We start from the raw sequence: 14,544 nt of genomic DNA, 5'->3' as shown, positions 1-14,544 counted from the left end.
CATTCAAACTAACCATATCTTCTTTAATATAATATTTAATTATTAATACAAACGCCAATTTCATGTGACTATCTTTTTAAAAGTCCACTATTTGTTGGGCAACAAAATAGTATATTTTGTTCATTTACATCACAATTTTTTTTATTAATATAAAAAATATATTTATTTATAAGAGCAGAGACAATGAAATTTCAAATTTACGTACAAATTATATAATAAATATCTGAAGCCATTAAATATAATAATAGGAAAAAAATCTGGTCTTAAATTATCGATGAACTCAATCAATGTTCAAAATAATAGAGATTTGGCTCAAAAAATATGATAACTGAAACTTTTGGATTACATTTTTTTTTTGAAAATAAAAATATAATTATGATTTTAGCATTTAAAAAACATTAATATAAATATAAAATAAAATGAATGCCAAAGAAACATAGAAAATATCATATATAATAAATATATGCAACATTTGAACAATAGGTTTCAATAAAAAATTAATTATGATATTTAGACAAACAAAAAACTAATAATAAAGAAAGTAAAAATATTATTGTTATTAATATATATCGGTTACATCATAGGGACAAACAAGGAGTGGTTTGATCCCGCAAATACCGCGGCCTTTCATTATATACACATTAAATAAATAAATATCAAATTTATATTAAATATTGATTTTAATATAAATTTGAGATTTAGGTGTTTTATTTATTTATTGTGATTAAAACTATACTCTTGGAAGATAATAGATTAATAGGAGGCACTACACCAGGAATTATATCATTATTATTATTAAATTATATTATTATATTTAAATATATAATATTATTATTATTATTAAACCATTTTGTGATCATCTCATTATGATTATTAAAAATAATTGCAATAAAGTGCCTAAACACTACTAAATGCTACTACTATTGTCAATAAATCATATTCAATAATATATTATTAAATGTCCCAAATATTATTAAACTGATACTAAGTATCAATCAATTTAATATAGAAAACCGATTAATTGATTAAATGAAATGACAATTGAAAGAAAAACGAAAAAACATTTGTCTCTGCTTTTTAACAAATAAATTAATTTTTGATTTTTATCCTCTCATTTGTCTCTATTAAATAAACCCCCCTTTTATGCACTTTGTTTAATATATTGTAGAGCTATTATATTGTAATATTATTAACGTATAAAAATTATTATTAATTATTATCATTATATTATTTTATTATTAATATTATTATTAGTTGTTTTGTATTATTATAAATTATTATTATTATTATTAATATAAATGAAAAGATTAGGTCTAAATTATATGATTGGTTGCCTTATATTATAATATACGACAACATTAATTGAGTGTAAAGGAGACACTTATTTACTCGTTTAGTACAAAAAATACAAAATATTAACAAAAAAAACATATTATATAAAAACTGTAGAAATATGTGAATATGTGAGTCCCGATTACAGAAAGCCCAGTGGTATACCATATATACATATATATATATGGCTCTGTTATGTAAAAATTTTAACAATTAGTTGCATGACTTCATCTTTTATTATATAAATAACACGTTAAACGGTTTTAATTGATGAGTCGACTCATTGTGTTTTAATTGTATTTTTTATTATTTGATATAAAAATTATTATTATTATTATTGTATGTTTTAATGTTTTCTTTTTGTTTTTTCTCCCATTTGATATTTACCGAGATTTATAGCCAGATATTTATAATTAATTTTATAATTTACAAATTAGGCTAATTTAAGATAAAACTTTAATAAAAGACAATTTAAAATTTAATACTTTTTCATTCATGTAAAATGAAATATAAATTAAACAAAAATAATCACTTAATTATAATCTGAAGAAAATTAATGAAAGTTTCTAATAATAATGTAAAAAATAATATAAAAAACTAAAATAATGTAAAAAATAATCTAAAAGAAACTAATCTGCACTAAGTTTTATGTGACATTAAAAAAAGATAAAATAATAATAATAATAAAAATATGTAATCACTAAAAAACAATGTGAATCACTTAATTATTTTTATGATTTACAAATTGTGAAACATATTTATATAAATAGTCTGATTTATAAATATTTATTTAATATTTTTAATGACTAAATTTGATAGTGTTTTACGTGTTATTATAATAATATAAAAATAGTTATTTTATTTAGTTTATTTTTTGTTTTTATTTTGTTTTATATAGAATGTGATTATTATTATTATTAATTATTAATATTTTTAATTATTATTATTAAATGACAACAATTTACATAAATTTGTTAAATTATTATAATTATTACAAAAAAAAGATGTACTGATCTTCCCTTTTGTAAAAAATCATGTTATATAAGAATCCTATACACAGAGTATAAAATTAATGTATTAAAAATATAAATGAAATAATTGATAACAATTTGTGAAATCCAACACTAAAAAACATAATTAATTAAATAATTAATGTAAATTAAAAATTGTCATTTTTATTATTATTATTATTATTATTATTATTGTAAACAGAAGTAAAATATTATTAATTATAAATATCATTCACCGGTGACTATATATATAAATATATATATATTATATATAAATTAATTAATAAAAATTATTTATTATATAAAATATATTTCTAATATTTTTATCTTTTTTTGTATTTGTGTTATTCTTTTGCACTAAAAAAACTAAAACAAAATTTATTAGTGTATAGAAAAATAATATTTGTATTGTTTTTATTAAAAATTAATTTTTTGTTTTCAAAAGCATATAATTATAAAATTACTTATTTTTTAATGACAGCGTTATTATCACAATTTAAGAAAAATATTAAATAATGAATTTCAACAATTAAAACCCACAATAAAATTCACGAATTGGTTAAATTTTTATATTAGATAAAATATTGGATATATTCGTCAAATAAAAAAGTTATATAAAAATAACTACGAAAATCTTTTTATCGTGTTTTACAAAAAAAATTTGTCACAATATTTATTATAAATTCAATTCAGTGAAAATCTCATAAAACATATTACTCTTGATATGTAATATATTGAGTGAAATAGTTTACGACACAAATATTATGGAATATAAATGCGATATAAATAGTAAAATATGGTCTCAAAAAACCAAATTCAATATATATTTTTTATATCTGACTCTCCCTATAGGCTAACGATAAAGAGTCAAAGTTTGGTATCAGTTGATTGATTGATTAGATTTCAAAAATTAAGATATTTTGATAATTTGATAGTTTTTTCAGTAGTCATATGCTTATAAAAAAGATTAAGTCGTGTATACACAGTATATAGTTATTTATTTATCAAAAAGTATCAAAAATAAAATAAAATGTTATATTAATTTATTAAAATAATCAGCTAATAATCTTAATTTATTTTTAATAATAATATTATTATTAACATATTACTAGCAGTATTACTATGATAGCACTATTATAGTAAATTATAGTTAATTTTAAACATCAATATTGATTGAATAATAATCTACATATTGTTGTTATATTACGACAAATTTACGATAATTTAAATATTGTGTCTTATTATCTACTACTATTATTTACTAGTATATGTGAAATTTTGAAGAAAATTACAAATACTGAGCTTTATTTAGATATTTATATATATACAGTATATATATATATATATATAATTTTTTTAAAATACAATACACGAACTACATTATGTAAACATATCGTTATTGTTATCATAAAAACTAGTTATAATAAATGATAAAAGACTAATAGATGACCTTTTTGTTAGACAACTTGGTATCGCCTCATATGGTTTGATGTGAAACATAAATATTCAATAAAAAAATCTAATGTTATTTACAAAACATAACATAAGGTTTAACTCATTGGTTCTCATATTCTGTAATATTCTCTAATAATAATAATAATACTCTGTTTTCTTTAAAATGTGAGATAAGAGACTATCGACTCATGATTTTTATGACTCGTAACTCATTTTATTGCATATTCAGCTCATATTTATTTATTCATACCATTTATTTATTACTTGATATTTCTCTTCCTATTTGTTATAATAATACTATAATAATAATAGTATTAATATAACAAATATATGGATATAAAAATTAAATATTATGAAACATTATTGAAACAGAAAAATTGAATTTTTATAGCAGAGTTTTGATTGGCTTTTATTTTTTTGTCGATCAAAAAGTGAAATAATTTTCTTTCTCTGGATATTTGACAATAATTTATGAATTGGGTATTGAATGTGAAAACTATATATGAAAATGTCATAAGAAAATCGGTAAAAGAATCGATAGGATTGGGTATAGTATTGTTGTTGTTGTTGTTGACGATATATATTATATATATACTAATGTTTGATATTTAATTGGATTTGAATCAGTGAACCGTCGTGTGAATCGATGTATATGTGAATGATTTGGTTGCGGTTCGCGTGTGAGACACAACTCAGGCCAACAGTCTATTGATATCAATACTTATACCCGAATCTCAAGACAACTAAAAACAAATCTCACTCAGGATTTTGCCATCACTTATGTCTTTTAATTTATTTTATGAGCTGTGCTTTCAATTGTGCGCAACCCATACAACACACACTGTATTATACAGTATACACATTATATAAGTTATATATAAACATAGTATAATATATACGTCAATAGTTTTACTCAMATCGCATTTTTTGTTGCTTTTTATGAATATCGGTATATATTACTAATTGCATCAATACTTTATATACAATTCTGCTCTCTCTCTCTCTCTCTCTCTCTCTCTCTCTCTCTCTCTCTCTTTACTTTTTTCTATCTAATAGAATAGCCCTTTCATTTAATTAATAGAATGTCAATGCAATACCCCCACCAACCCTAACCCCAACCCATACAATGAACTACAGTAGTGATGGTAGTACTAGTAATATTGCCCCAACCCTACAGCCCCTATGATATAATTTAAGTCATAGTAGTGTACAATATATGTATTGAGCGCTCGACTGCAAGCTTTTGATAAGACGACTTTAGGCTTCCCTCGAGGATTGCCTTAACTTAAAACAAACACTCTTTTTGCATACAAAACATACACAAAAAAACTTTTTACTCTTAAAACCTGAAGAAGTTTTCATATATAATATAAGGAATTATATGATTGTATGCAAAGATGCGTTTACATCGACCTAACAATACATCTCTCATCTCATGACACAAACCCTATAATACAAAGTTATATAATATATAAAAATACGATAGAAATAGAAATTGAGTCCAAAATAAATGAATATATGATTTTTGCTGATCTCTATTGCCTTAACTATATGTGTGTTGGCTTTCAAATTGAAAAAACAGTAGTGTTTTTGCCACAAACACTGCAAACACACTGTTAAAGTCATTCATTTTGAGATCACTCTATAAATAGCTTTGCTATGCATTCAAACAGCAAATGATTTTTTCTCATTTAAGCGACGGAAATGAAAAGCAAAGCATTTATGAAATGACAAAAAAATTGACTTAAAAAAAGGTTGACGTGATTTGTTAAATGACTTATACATCAGTCATAAATTCAAACATACCTTTCCTCGATTGCTTATATATTTATATATACTGTACAGTATAGTACAGTACATAGTATGAAGTTATATGTTTGACACTGTTTTAGCTACTTTAATCAAATCAACAAACATTAGACATTTTATTATTTAATTAAATTCAATGATTGTGTAAATTGACATTTTTTATGTTAGATTAAAATTTAATCAATAATTTGATAATAAACAATAGTAAATATAAAATAATAATTATATAATGATAAATTTTGAAGTTTTTTTTAAAGACTATTATTTATTTGACAATTGCAATATAATTTTACTTTAATTACGTAGATTCAAGTTAATGTACAAATAATGTAAAATAAATAATTGATAAAAATATATCACCGATGCAAATAATTTTATAAAAATATATTTTTTTAGATGACATATATTCGTATATAATTATTATCTTTAAAAAACATTGTTTTATTTTAGCCCATATTTTATATTTAATAAAAAATGATTTTTAATACTATTTAGTCATACTTTTTTAATAATAAGGTGTAACACATAAAACATGTCAAAAATGTTTTTGAATGATTCACTGATTGTTTCAAAAGTATATACCATTTGTATGTATTTTGAACGCATGCTTTTGATTAACTCATTTTGAAAGAGTCTATCCATAAAATTAACTGAATTTAAAATGAAATGTTTTATATATATATAATATATAATAATAGTTTTTATTTAATAAAGCTTACGATATATATTGATGCCTAATTTTCAACAACAAAAAACTACATCATATAGTTTTGTCTGTCTCTCTGTAATAATATTGTGATAATAAAAAATAATAACATTGAAAATGTTGTATTATATTATATAATAATATATTTTTAGTTTTCTTTTTTCTAGTTGAGACCAATGCATGATTACTAATGTGATTGAATGGCGAAAGTAAAATAAAATTTGAAAGACTATCTAATATTAAAATGGATTAAAATTTTATTTAACACGAATACGTATGATTGAAACGACTGTACAAAATGTCAGTCAATTCAGGAAATTGAAGAGCGTTTGGGTTCACCTCTAATATCACACCAAAAACAAGCAATGCTTTTGCAGTTTTTATTTTGCTTTAACCGGATAACAGTTTTTAGTAGTGAAAGTATATTAGGATTACTATTATGGGGTCTCAATGTTTGCATAATATCTCATCGGACGACTCATGAGGCGGTCTTAAAGTGAGCCTAAAGGCGATTCAATAATAATATTACCGATAGTTGTATATGTTTAAGCTATATATATATGCATGCAATCCAATATATCCTATGTATATATAACATTATATTGAGTAATATATGTATATTTAAAGCTACAAATTTGGCAAATGTTTGAAATGATGTCCGAATGTTTAGATTAAGGGGTTTTTAGGGTCGACTGTATTGAACACACAATCGTATGCTTAAAATAAACTAAACTTAAAGGGGGAGAACAAGTCAGAGGTTTTTTTGTTTTGAGAGACAGGCAATCCATTGGGAAATTAGAGTTAAAGGGAGGGTGGGTTGTATGCTATGATGCCTATGGATGCACTGACAATATGGCTGTTGAAAAAAATGATAGATATATTCCGGAAAGGGGTAGTCATTGGGCATCATTATTAAAAAAATAGTAGTGAATATTAACTGAATTAATATTTTAGAGTAAGAGATAAGAGTTGGCTTCCCTCCCTGTCCCCCAAAGACTATATTTAGTATGAGGGAGAGTCACGAGATCACATCCATGAGCGGTGCGCATCATTATGTAAATTTAGTGTCTGTCTTAAGGAATCGTTGCCGTTATGTGTGTATCTGTGCTGAAAGTGCACTGACATTGCATTGTACAGCACTGACAGCAGTGAAAACAAAAAACATGTGCATATCATTATGGTCTCCGATGGTATGGTATAGTATTGTAGTATATGGTATGGTATGGTATGATATGGGTTGAGGAATGGTTCAAATCAATGGCAATTGCAATACACATTAGAGTCTATTGTTGTGTTCAACCTTTTTTGGCTCAAAACTCTTGCATCAAAAACCATTAGTGCCTTCATATGCATAGTAAGTATAGCTAAGCACTGGTAGTCCTCTCATGTGTTTCTCATATGAAACTCATGTAAATTTAATTCACTTCCCCTTTAATTTATTTTCCCTTTTTTTATATTAAAGTGTTTTTGTGGTCCAACACTATAGCCATACAGTGAAGTATGTGTTATAAAGTTGTTTGTAATGTAATGTCAATGCAAAAGCAATGTCTATATATGTGTTCCCACTCTTAGCTCTCAATTTTAATCGCTATAAACCATCAGTCATTTGCCGGGCGGACAACTGATTCAATTCTCCCTCAAAATTCATGCATTCATACAATTACTGGACTAAAGTTTCAAAAGAAATTATTTGTGAGTTGAGTCAAGTTTTTTACAATTTTACTCCATCTCTGTGTCAGCTGAGCTCAGTTCGCTTGAGTCGACTCCCCCTGTCATCCCTTCATCCCTTTCCTGAATTTCAACTCTAAAAAAATCATTTTTTGTATCTTTGCTTTCAATTTAGTTGACTGTGTGTTCAGTTTGTGCACTATTAGAGTATTAGTATATATTGCCAGTCGTTTTGTGAATCGTATTGTGCTTTTGATCCCCTTTTGGTCCAATGAATCCCTATTGGTATACATGAGTGAACACTCAGAAGCAATAATATCGCGAAACACGACTCACATCTCAAAGAATTGTAGGAATTGTCTCAACAAAAGAAAAAAATTACAGAAAAAGTCGATTCCTTACATATATTTTGATGCCTTTCTGTCCCTTTCCTCCAACCGATAGGCTAAAGGGAGGGCACATGCGTTTGGTTGCCATCCAATGACATTCCAAACTGACCACCAGTTTCACAATACACTGGTATGTAGGAGTGCGCGCATTGCTTAGGGATAGCGATAGGGCTATACTATTGATGACATACTATTGAATTCACATAAGAAATACAAATAAATCTGCATTTCTAAGTATTTCTTATATCACTTATATTTTACAGTATATTGACGTACAGTACTATATATGTATGTATTAGACAATAACAGAAAAAATGAATAAAAAATAAGTCATCGACAGTATTGAAGTGTCGCTCACTATAAAAGTGGCGCTTAAGATGTCTTTAAATAGAAATTGAGAGATGAGTTACACTAACTCTACAATTGCTAAGGCTTTGCACACATAAAACACATGAGTTTTAATGAAAAAAATTATTGATTTTGTGAAACAACAGCAAAGCCTGTAGAGCTTCACAACTAATCACGTGTTTTTGTGTTTCATTTGAATTATGCCTCAACTCAGTTGCGAGTGTTGTCTCACTGTTTTTGATTAAAGGATTTAAAGGCATAGTTGAAGGGGGTATGAGTTGTCTATGAAAATAGTTATGCAGTGATGCACTGGTGTTGGCATTGAGTCCACAAAAGATTTGAACAAAAAAATGAGAGTTTCAGAGATGCAGTTATGTTGAGTTTTGAGCCAAATTGGATCAATTCTTGCATAAAAACAGACACAAATACCAACTCTTACTGTACTTTACCCAACAACCCAACCAAACCCTTCTCTTTTTATTTATCTCTTCTCCCACTCCTCGCATCACTCTCAACGCTCTCTCTYTCTYTCTCTCTCTCTCTCTCTCTCTCTCTCTCTCTCTCTCTCTCTCTCTCTCTTATCTCCCTCTCCCTGTATGTCACTCTCCCTCAACTCTGCATTTTACTAAATATCGATTTATAATCACAATTTTTTAGTCACTACTGTAGAAGGACAAGTATATTTCATAGCACAGGCACACACACACACACATCATAGACATCTATCTATAAGAGTAAAAGTAGAGTATCTATGGCTGTGAACCCCTATCCCTGGCTTCCATAGAAAAACAGTGGTGTTGTTGTACTGTATGTTGACTATAGTGTGTCTAAACTACACTCACATATAATTTCCCCGGGGATTGTATTGGACTGCTATATAGAATTGAAATTAAAGTTAAAAAACAAATAAACTGCACATAAAATGTAAGCACAATATAATGCTATCCATAAAATCCTTTGAGCGATTCCTTCCACACAAATCACACTTTTATTTTGATCCGCAATTGTATATTAGTTTTCATACCCAGAAATATCTACTGTATAGCTATCTATCTATCAGTAACTTATAGTCACAAAACTTTGTTGTCACACATCAACACTTTAACTCATTTCTTTCAAAATAATTTCTTTTTCACTATTTTCCCAAACTTTTTAGTATTTTTTATTTTCTAAATACTGTGTGTTTCCCCCGAGCCTTACATTACGATAGTATTTAAAAAACACATTTTGATTCACATTATTATTATTGCCGGTGCCATACAATTGCACTGTTTGTATATACATTTTCGCTGGTGTAGGTCGAGAGCCCTGAGTAGAAATAATTAGAAACTTTACTATTTTTTACTTCAGTCATATATACTGTACATTAATACAGATAGTATTGTATAATACAGTGAGTATTACTGTCTCTTTTTAACGTTAAGTCATGCATTTATGTGACATAACGTAAGTATTGATTATTTTTTCACTATCGTATCTATACATTAAAAATGAATTATTTTTCTCATTCAATGTATAGCATAACTAATATTTTATATATACTGTATATATAGCACACATACATATATATGGTACAGTATATACTACAACATAATACCGGTATATATATATTACTATATACGAGTGCACAACAATGTGTTTTTATTGTATGTTTTTATAATTTACTCTTTTTATAACTTTCTCCCAATTTTTTTTGTAGTATTTATTTTTTCAGTTATATATATATAACTGTTTATAAATATTATAATTATACTAAATGTTGATATAAACTGAATTTGTTTATCTTAAATTGTTATTCTTAGAAAACATTATTGTAGTAAAATATTTTTGTTATTAATTAAGCCAAAGTCACTGAAATCTAAACAATTTAAACTAACCTAATTGTGTAATACAGTATAAATTGCTCATAAGTTAATAATTGCTATTAAAGTTTACAATAAAAGATAATATAATTATAAGAATGAATATAATCTTATAATTGAAAGAATTCTGTTATTTCTAATAAAACATAAAAATAATTGAAGGCTTTGATAATTTCATTTTCTTATTTTTACATAAATGCTAATGTATTGTATTATTTTTATATTTAATGCTATATAATATAACTTATATATGAATCTTATATTATATAATAACATACAAACATCAATATTAATGTTTTTTATAGTATATGACGAAACCCTTGAAAATGACTGATATATTGTTAATACTCTATTTTAAGTATAATTTATTTTATCAGTAAAAATAAATTTGAATACAAGTGTTTATAAAATAACATTAAATATTTATGGATTGTTTGGAGCAACAAAAAAATGAGTTACAAAAAAACTATCAATTTATATATAAACATCGTCTTTATTAATACAATCATAAAGTGTGTATCGTTTTATTACCTAATAAATAACAATCAAAATGGCAAATATTATCCCACTTTATTAGCCAACAAATGTCAAACTTATTGACCGTTTATTTAGAGTCCATTGATTTCATAAATGAAATTTGAAGGCATCGTTAATATGATTGCGGAAATGACACTACACTGCATATTACAAGTGCTCTGCAATTGATTATATAGTAATATATGTAAAAAGATTTTGTCTCACAATATCATAAAATATCATTTGAAAAATTGTCAATTTATGTACTAAAGTATTATATATATATATATATTGCTTTCAACTCACTCTGCAATCGAAGAAAATTGAAATATTTTTTTTTTGAGGACAATATTGAGGACAAACTTTTTTTTTTAAAGTGATGAGCATATTGTTCAGCCAAAGCCTGGTGTTGTTGTGTAGGCCTACTATTGTGTGAGTAGTGTATAATAATATCCTTAATATAGTGACTGTTGTTTTCTCGTGGGTTTTCTCGTGAGTAATGACTCGGAACGGTTTGGACCAACTTTTTGGTGAAAAATTCAATGCTATTATTCAATGGTTGTGCCGATAGTACTGGTAGTGGTTGGCAGTGGTATTGGCTCAACACTATCGAGACAACGAAGAGCTGATTTCCCTCTAATATTACTGACTATCAGACAAACCGTTGCTCTCAATATTATATATGTAGTTATGCCTGAAAGCTAAACAATAATACATATCTCATATGAATATTGTACCCCTATTTTTCTCTGTCATTGCCTAACATATACAGTGTTGCCTTGTTTTATGACATTTTAGTTGCACATCCTATCCCTCATATGGCTCTCTATACTAACTTTTATCCCAAACACCCTTTTTTTCTAGCAGTAACACAGCAGACAATGACATTTAATCAATATTTAAAACTATGAAAATATCTCTCATACCAACAACTCATTCATCCCCTTCCCCTTCAATCCCTTTCCCCGACTGTTGTTTCATATATTTAATAGGTCTCAGTCTCCATATTATATAACAAAAACATTGGATTTATATAAAGTTTATATACTTTTTAAATACAAAGAGGCGTCAAAATTGCTTTAATTTCAAAGTTTCAATGGTGTATATATTTTATAACAATAATCTACTTAAAACATAAATATTTCTTAATTTAAATAACACATACAAACACACATTATTATTATTCTTATTATTAATTATTATTCTTACAAAAAAAATAAAAACTGACATAAAATTTTATTTTCTAATTAGCTAATAATGGTTTTAAAATGCATAACAAAAACATTTATTTGAGTGTATTATTGTTTAATTTGATGTTAATCAAGAAAACCAATTTTTTAATAAGTTGTGAATTAGAAAATATTTTGTCATATAATTAATGGTTTTAAACAAACTAACAATAATAGTTAAGTCAATATAAAAAATTCAATATTTACTAATATTTAATAGTATATGAAGAGTCAGTATGAATATTTGTAAGTGTATTTTGATATCAAAAATATTGGATAAAAACACTATCAATAAAATATCTGGCAATCGGTCGGTCCATTGTTACGCCACTGTGACGGCACAGTCTATAATTTAAAATATATTTTCAAATATATTAAAATGTCATCTAAAAGATGAAAATGAATGCATTTCTGGCGATTCAAAAATTTTTTATGAAAATTAATGAATATATGAAATAAGATTTTTATGAAATATATTACAATATTGAATACGTGTACTGTTTTGTAACAAAATCCCTTTCACTCAGTCTCTCTCTCTCTCTCTCTCTCTCTCTCTCTCTCTCTCTCTCTCTCTCTCTCTCTCTCTCTATTTCTCTCACTCTCGCGTTCACTCACTTACAAACTCACCCGCTCTTTGCCTGTCTTTTATCAGAAAGAAATTTCATATTTAAAAGTGTTATTCTGTTATATCATATATAAGTAAAAATTTTTATTTAAATGCAAAAAACCAGTATATTATATATTATGTATATATATCTGTTTGGTTGATGTATATGTATATATGGTTTGGTAAAGTTTTTTACAACTTATCAAAGAGTGTGTAATATTTTTAGTGAATAAAAACTATTGTAACCCAACAACAGAGTAAAGGCTGTATATATGWATTGGTGGTGTAGAGCACTGGCAATGATGAGTGGGTAGAGAGTGGAGTCGTTTTGATCAATACTACGGTTCACTTTTTAGGGGAGATTATCGCCATTCACCTGACAATCTAACACAAGGCTCGTAAAGTATTAACTATTTTATATATAAATTTTATATATTATTTTGTGAACAACTTAGCCATCATTTGAATTAGTAGTGTCTCCTCAAACATCTAGACATATGATTGTGAGAAACATTACAAATGGTCCGGTTTATCGTTAAAATGGTACAATCGGTTCAATTATATGATAGATATTCCTTCAAAAAAAGTTTTAAATTTGTTTTTTGTATTCAAACTTTTCAAAGGCTTTCAATGATTTTTCTCCTTTTTCTCTCTCTTTATATAAAATAATACAATAGTTTTAGACTATATATATATATATATATATATAGATATGTACGGTATATATATATATATATATATATATTATAGAGCAGTAATAACACTGAAAAGTAATGGACAGCAAAACATATCAAACAAATATATTTTAAAATTTGTTTGATGTGACAAAAAGCGTTGCAATATCTAGTTATTAGTGTGTCCTCCATATCATTCAATAGCACTGATATTTTTGATGACATCTTAACAGTTGCTACAGTGAGCACAGCTCTGCAAAAGTCTTGAATACAATTGGATGAAACTTTCAAACTGTCATCACTGAGACATCACTGAAACTTTAATACCAAAAAGCATTTCATATCATTTTATCCTTTCTTTTTTTGCTCCCTTAGAGGCAAACAGCTATTCTCTATCTTTCTCTTTATTTCTCTCTTTCATAGCCCTACCAGTGCTCACTGTATACTACAACAACATTACTCTCTACTCTTTCACTACTGATTCCTCTACTCTTTCTCTTCTCTTTTTTCATTTTCTTTCCATCACTACTGATCTCACTCTCTCTCTCTCTCTCTCTCTCTCTCTCTCTCTCTCTCTCTCTCTCTCTCTCTCTCTCTCTCTCTCTCTCTCTCTCTCTCTCTCTCTCTCTCTCTTATTGCCTTTCAATGCAGTTTCACCGGGATTTGGTTAACTTATTTTGCATTTTGTGTATTGAGAAGTAGGGGCAGAGAGGGAATGGATGCAAAAAAGTATGCAAAAGAGCTATTTTAATGAAGACGATTGATTTTGTTGTACAGTGCGTGCTATGAGTGCTATGAACTGGAGTTTAGGGCTTTAAAGGCCAACTCAACTAATGTATTATATTATATGCAAAAATCAATAAGTTTTAGAATTAAGGATCTAAAGAATGAAAGGAACGGCTATATGAAAGAGAGAGAGAGAGAGAGAGAGAGAGAGAG

The sequence above is a fragment of the Oppia nitens genome, unplaced genomic scaffold, assembly GCF_028296485.1.
Source record: "Oppia nitens isolate AA-2021 unplaced genomic scaffold, nextdenovo-longstitch-racon4-pilon3 scaffold1_pilon_pilon_pilon, whole genome shotgun sequence".
Lineage (NCBI taxonomy): Eukaryota > Metazoa > Arthropoda > Arachnida > Sarcoptiformes > Oppiidae > Oppia > Oppia nitens.
Note: the sequence above shows the minus strand (reverse complement) of the source record.